The following is a 7,835-nucleotide window of genomic DNA, read 5'->3' as shown; positions in this document are numbered from 1 at the left end:
CAATGTTTGTTAAATTTAAAGATTTGGTGTTGTATTGATTAGTATTTGTTTAAGTTTTTGTATGTTTAAATTACCCCTTGTGTATCAGCTGTGGTCTGATCAGCCACTATTTAAGCTCCCCTCATGTCTTGTTTGTTAGGTCAGTTTTGTGCTTGAGTTCTTTGTGTAACTACCTGAGTTGGAGTTTGTTATGTTGACCTCAGTTTTTGGGCCCAGTTCTTCATTGTTTAATTATTTTTGAACTTTTTTGTAATAAATTAAGATTATTTTTGGATTCCATTCAGCGTCTCTCTGGCTGGTTTATGCAAGAACCCTCACACAGTGACACTTTAACATTTTATAATGTAGGTAGGATCAGCAAGCACGGTGTAAAACTTTGTATCTCACATTATTATTTGAGTTTATGTTCTTGTTTATGTGGCTAAAATAAACTTTTAACTCACAAACGCACCAAAAGTCTTTAATAGCCATCAGTGGTATGTTTGCAAGGGAAAAATGTCAGTTGATCCAAACAGAAAAAATTATTCAAAAACTGTTTTGCTTAAATAAATACACAAAAATATGCAGAAATATTATTATGTAGCACATGGGTGTGGTTCATTTAGCATTTCTTTAAAAGGTATGAATCAATTTTTGAGGTTCAGACAGTTTCATTTAAAACAATTTGTAGATTAAACATTGAACGTCTGCTAAATTTGTCACTTTTCACATTTGAAAATTTAAGTTGCACGTGTAAAGAAAAAAAATCAAAATAAAAATGCCTGTTAACTCTTTGACACGCTGGCGAACAGTGAGCTGAGACCCAGAAACAGCTGCTGAATGTTGCTGAGACGCTGCAGCGCAACCCGACCTCACAGCTGTAAAACACTCTGACTGTGTGAACTCCTCAGAAACCGAATGAACTCAGACTTTACTCTATTACAGATTACTGATGACTCAGCTGACCTTTAGTTTATATAGACAATTTCCCCCAGGCCAAGAAGTGAAACTTTGACTTCCTTCTTAATTTTTTTTTCTTCTAAAAACATTAGTATTTTAGATTTACACATCAGCAATCTGACTTTCAATTAAATTCCATTAATATGAGTTTTTTCCTCACATTTAAGAAAAAAAAATGTGAGGAAAGTAGGAGAAAAGTCAAGAGAAAAATCAGGTGCAAACCACATCCAACACAAATCTGCAGGAACAACCCATGAAATGTACCAAAGCTGTTTTGTAACTACTTAAAAGAGCCCCTCCAAACATACAATCATTTTAATTCATGTCATTTAAAGGCTGTTTCAGTTAGGATTTGTAAAAATATTTCTGTCTGCTAAATCCCAGAATAGAACATTTTTACTACACTATATATGCACATCTCAATATAAAGTGGTTCCAACGCTTAAAACACATTGGAAATGTCCTTAAAATAGAATCAAGATCTGTTGCTGCACTTATTGATCTTCTGTAGAATAAACTACTCAAGGTTTGACTAGTAACATAATTTTACATTTTTAACCGGTGATGATGTGGAAATGGTGAAATAGTCCCTATTGCATGAAACGTTAATCAGATTCTAACTTTAGCGCCATTAGTCTAAAACGCATCACTCTCATTTGTGTGTTCAAAATTGTATTGAATATAATTTTCCTTTTTCTTCTATGTATTTTATTTGTGAAAAAACAACAACAACAAAACATATCAATATACAACTTATGCCAAGCATAAAAGCAAAATGTGTAGAAAACAAACTCTTGTCACATGAATCTGAAGTAACAACTTGGTACTTTTAATGCATCGTAACACGATCGCATGGATTTCTGGTTTCTGCCAACTTCCTTGGGGATGTTGTGCCGGTCTTTGCTCTGACATCTTCCATAGCTCAACATCGGCTCCACGACCCAGATTTAAAACAGTCACATCAAAAAACATGTTTATAGCGTTCCCATTGCTACCTCAGACAATTATTTTAGTAATACAGACTTTGAAGATTGTCTTCATTGTAATTCTTGGCCCCTTTTTTTATTTTTTATTGCAGTATTAGAATGCGTTGTTGTTCTGGATATAAGTCAAGTTTCCACAGTGTAACGTAGTTTTGATAATTTACAACTGAGATGTTAAACATTTTCTAGCCTCAAACTGACAATGTGTGAATACACTTTAGAAATTAATTGACCATTTTAACTGTCCCTGATCTGACCGATGGACAGCAGCTCCACCGCACAAGGATTTTGCTCCAAGCATAATCCCTCATCCTAATGGAGACACAAAGAGCCTCTAAAAATCTTAAGTTCTTACATAAACCGAAATATTTAATTTATTTTGTTCACACTTTGTCAAACTTTTTACACAGGTAGACACAAAAATCTACGGAAAAGCAAATTCTAGGTGACATTTGTTTTCAAAAAAATGAAGCGGACCTTTATGTTTTGCATAATCTCTATTTAGGTCATAAATAAGACAATTATGTGAGCAAAAGTGAGATTATGTCAAAAGAATCATAAGAAGAAAGTCAGTCATACGAGCTTTAAAAAAGTCACCAATAAGTAATCAATTATTTAAACTCTAATATCAAATTACTGATGATTTCAAAAGTTTTCCTCACATATGCTTTTGCATGTGAACATATGCAACAGATGCATGTCATGCATTTTCTCACAGGGATGAAAACAGAGAAGCGTCTGTAGGCGACAACAGAATCACACAGTTCCATCTCAGACCTTTGCTCTTGATCGCATAGTTTTAGCGGAAAACCTTTCTTGAGGAAGATTTTCAACAGATTCTAAAACAAAGTCAAACCTTCGCTCATCAGGTGTGCAGAGAGTCTCTGGGTCGTCCGTGGAGTCGGGTTACATAACGGACGAACAACATGACCTGTTTATCTTTCAGCTTCTCTCTGTGTCAACGCTCCACATCGGCTGTGCTGCTTCCAGATAAGACAGCCACACAACTGGGACGCAAACGGACCAAACATCTGGAAAGTACCGGACCCTTGTTCACCTCCAACATGGAGGTCCTCCAGTAGTTTATCAGTGCAGAGACGGTGGAGGAAGCATGATTAACAGCGATGGGTTAAATCCCTTTAGAATATTTCCACAGTCATTGTTTGTTGTATCTCTGTGATCTTTGACTTTTCTCCTACCTACTGGGCAGACCTGGCCTTATTTTGCAATTTCTCACATCTGTTACATAACTGCTTCTGCCTGAGCTTTAGCTGCTCATTACAGGCTTTTCTACCGTTAGATCCTGACTTCATGATCCCAAAAACGGCATTCTTCTTCGTTTAAGCGAGTGATAATCAAGACCCAAAACCAGAGTTAACGCCATCTAGAACTACAGACTGCTCTGGCAAAAATATATGTGCGCAAACTTTGTCTACAGTGTCTTATTATTTTTATTTATGTATTTGATTAAAATAGCAAACCATGTTATTGATAAACGTCACACATGGAAAAGAAAGGTGCAACTGGTGCAGTTCTGTTTTCTTAACTTTCAACATTAAACCTATTTAAGGCGTTTTGCAAGCTTCCTCTCTAACTTCTGCAAAGTTAGAAAGAAGTCTAGGGTGAATATAACTTCTCATGCAGTCATGTAATTTACATGATCGTAATTGTCCTTCCACTTTGCAGTCGTGCTTCAATTCTTGTTGCAGCAGCTTATACAAAACATTAAAGTTGGCGATTGCGTTGTCACCTAATGTGAAAAAAGTGCCAGGGGAATGTCTGCCTTTCACTTCTGAGCCGTGGTAAGGACCAGGATTTGAAGATTTGCGTTTGGCTGAGTCCCGACTCCCATCACCTGACTGTGATCTCGCTGAATGGAAACACCTGACTGTGATCTCGTTCTGCAGACTCACACAGCAGCGCCAGCAGATCTTAAATTCGTCACGTTCGGCCGACAAACCTCATGTAGAGCTTTATCTCAAAGAACATTTCTGAGGCTTCTCGAAGTCCTCAACAACGTCATACTTTCAGTGTAGAATTTGCTTTTTGATACGTCCAAAAAGCTCAAGGCGCTTTAGATAAACTTAATTTATTTTTTATTTTTAACAGTCTACCAAGAATGAAGCCTTGCAGCAACTGGAGTTTATCTGAGCATTGTCAGGCAAGGAAAACTGATTTTTCTTTTTATTTTGCACAGAGAAATAAAAAGCACAAAGACCAACACTTATCAAAGTGAAAGAATTGACATTAGTCTGCCAGCTGACGAATAAGGAAAACTTACACACTTTACGAGCGTTCCCTCTGCAGAGGTCATGTGTCCGGATGAGGCAGATCAGACGAGGCGAACGTCACGCTCAGGATGTGGCTTCGCTTCACGGGAAATAAAAATTAAGAGGAGCTGTGGACTCAGTGGAACCCATCAGATCAAACCAAATGGATTGACTTTGCACGTGCTTTTGTTTATGTGTGCGTTTAATTGAGGGATTAGATACTTACAGCAGTCCTTCTGGCACGACAGTTTTAAACGTCAAAGATGTTTCTAGGGGTGCGTTCTGCTTGTACTTGGAAGCTGAAATATCTCAGCTATATCAGAAAAATAAAATGGGATTGTTGTTGTTTTCTACGACGGTGATAATTGAGATGCTAGAAATCAGTTTGCTGGGGCGGCCATATTGGATTTTTAGTTCAGCAGAGAAAAAGAAAACAAATCACGACCGATGAGCTCGAACCATCGCAATAGATGGGTCAAAAAAAGTACTTAAAATGAGGCATGTAAGAATCAAAAATAAAAAAATTTGCACAAAAAGGAGCCAATATTGTGTTTAAGTTGTAACAACGGGTAATTTGTTTGGTACTGTGGAAAAATGTGTTTAATGTCTTCTAAATGGAGCCATAATCATAAGAAAAATGCATGTATTGGTTTAACAATAGCAGCTGAACTGGTAAACTTTTAAAATGATTCTGTGCCATTTTTTAGAACAAACCTCCATTTCAGAGGGCTACCAAACAAGAATGTCAAGGCTTTCCTGATTTCAAATTGGATTGAAATCTGTATTGCAATAACGTTTTAAATATGAGCTGAAAAGCTACACTGGATTTTATGTATGTGATTCTGCAAGTCAGAGTGAAGGGGGGGCTGAATTTAAAAGGGCACGCCACACTTATCAGGTTGTCGTTTTTAAGAAATTACAAATAAGTGCACCTTTTTTTTTGTTAGTATTTTATATAGAGGTAAAGGGCATTAAGGGTGTTTCTTAAGGCAGTGGAACTTGAAGAAATGACATAAACGAACGACTCAAATGACCAGAGAGTACCAGAAACCAGCCGCGTGTCTCAGGTGTTGAACGGTTTTTCACTGACCAGTTCAACTGAGGACAACTTTTGTTTCTATTTGAGTCTTTTTTTTTCTTTTCTTTTTTTTAACGAATTCACGTGCTGTAAGAGAAAATCAGGTTTCAGGTCATGAGATGTGGAGAGAAGGATTCCTTGTTTCGATGCAGCTGGTCATGATTCTGTACAAGACGACGACCCAAATGTGATTAGGTTTTTCTTTTTAAAGCTTTGGCTTATTTGTTGCTTCCATGATGAAACGTGTGTGGTTTTGTTGTAGGAAGATTCTCAAAAATGTATTTTTAAGATTATCTAGCGCCAACATCTCTATTTCTCACCAGGCATGAACACAAAGACAAACAGCACAACGAGAGGCTCTCTGAAGAACAATAGTAATAAAAGAGGAAAATATTGATCTTTTCTCATTATTGACTTTTTCTTGTAAATCTATCAATAAACCTCCTTTACTCACTCACGACAAAACTGTTATTTTATTTTTGTTTTGTTTTTTACAGAAACGTATACGTTTAGGCTCGTTGAGATCCAATGGGGACCTCTAGTGGTCAAATTTGGTAATACATTCAGAAAATCAGGTAACCTCAAGGGCGGGAAAAAAAACACAAGAAAAATCCAGGAAAAAAAGGTGGTATCAAAACATGTTAATTTGGATGTAAATGTGCTTTTCAAAGCACCCCAGGTTTAAAAGATTTATAGGATAAACTTTGTTTGTTTTCATTAAACACCACCAAATCAAATGGCTTTGAATGCTTTAAATGTAATATTTTCATCACTTAAAATAACGAATAAAAAACCTCCCAAAAATAACCAATCCGGATATCCAATCCAAAATAAAATGTGCTGAAGTATTATTTTATCAGCCGAATCAAATCACCTTTTGTTTTTATGGTGCCAAATGACATCAATGTGAAAAGATGTTACACAACTTACGTTAATTGTTTAATATAACCAGTTGCTCTTTTAAAATTAAACACCATAATCATATACTTGTGTGACAATGCATCATTAGATTTGCCATTTCTCATTTTTTTAAAACACCACCGCTAGATGGCGTTGTGAGTAAGTCGATTAAACCCACACTGAGGCTCTGATTAATTCTCCCATCACTCATCATAAACAAAGACTGTCTGATGAAAGAGTTAGTTGAAAATCAAAATGAATGAATGAAATTAAAATTAAAATCCTTCCACACACTTTGTGCCTTCACCATGGATACTTTGTTGAGAGCAGCCTGGATTTAGAAATGCTTAATTTTCTTTTCTTTTTTTTTTTTTTTTTTTTTTTTAGCAGTGTTAAAACTCTCAGATAAGTTCACCTTTGTGAAAAATGTTTTTTTTTTTTTGGAGCGCCTGGTTGCCCTGCAGCCAGCTGAAGGGGTTGTTTTTGTGCTCAATAACCACAGAACTGGCAACAGGAAGTATGCTACTATATGGATTTAGGCCAAACATGATGGCATTTTAGACAAAACAAAACTGAAGTAAAGTTTTGTGGACAGAGTCGATCTATTAGGGGGGAAAAAAAAAGCTCAAACAATAAGCCAACAAACCAATAACAAGATCTTTATCACGATCTTCACTGCTTCCTGTGACGGAAGAGGCATTGACTAAACCGATGGAACGACAAACCTGAGAACGGATCAACCAGCCGAGAAAACGTTTTAAATTAAAGCGAGCTAAGCAGAGAGGTGAAGTTTCAACGCTGAATAAAGCAACCACTCAAACCATAAAAACCTTCCACATCGAAAGAGAAACTATTTGCAAAACAGGTGCAAGATAAGTCAACAGGAAAAAGAAACTCACGTTGCTGCCAAATGTTCTGTGGAGGACGTATGGCAAGGTTGGGATTAGGTTCTTTGAGTTTTATTGACCAAAAGAAAAAAAGTCTGTGGAAACCTGGTTCACCTGTAGATGTTTGTACATGTTACAGTATCATGCATAAAGTCATGCATCTTCATACACAAAATACCAGGAAGTCTCAGGGAATTGTAAAGTGGTCAGATCCCGACTGACATCGTCATGCGATGTCAGATTATTCTCAGAAATTGTTGGAATCATGAACAGCCTCTCCGTTACAATAAGCAACGTGAATTTTGGACGACACCAGCCAAATTTCAAAACCAAAACTGAGAGATGGGGAATACGCCTAATCGTAGCAAGAAGACGAACTCTGAAGTAAACATTTACTCTTTAGATTTTTTAAGGTAAATATATGTTTTGGTGTTTGTGAGATTCTGAAAACAATTCAGTTTGGCAAAATTAATCCAAAATACAGGGAAAAAACTTGATATGTTTGAAATATGTCAAATGTAAAATTTTTCAGCTTCCATTTAAGATAAAATATTTCAATTAATGCTTAAATGTATAGAAATCAAGTATGAAATAAGTGTTTGAAAAAACAAAGTCGATCATTTTGTATGCGTTTGAGCATTTCTTGCTTTTCAATCTTTACTGTATCATAAGATAACAATGTTATGTGTTCGTAAGAAAATGTTCAGGCAAACCTTTGTGCACTTTAATTCCCACCTGTGTACAGTGATGGTATTTCCAAGCTTTCAGATAAAGCTTG

The sequence above is a fragment of the Poecilia reticulata genome, linkage group LG14 (assembly GCF_000633615.1).
Source record: "Poecilia reticulata strain Guanapo linkage group LG14, Guppy_female_1.0+MT, whole genome shotgun sequence".
NCBI lineage: Eukaryota > Metazoa > Chordata > Actinopteri > Cyprinodontiformes > Poeciliidae > Poecilia > Poecilia reticulata.
Note: the sequence above shows the minus strand (reverse complement) of the source record.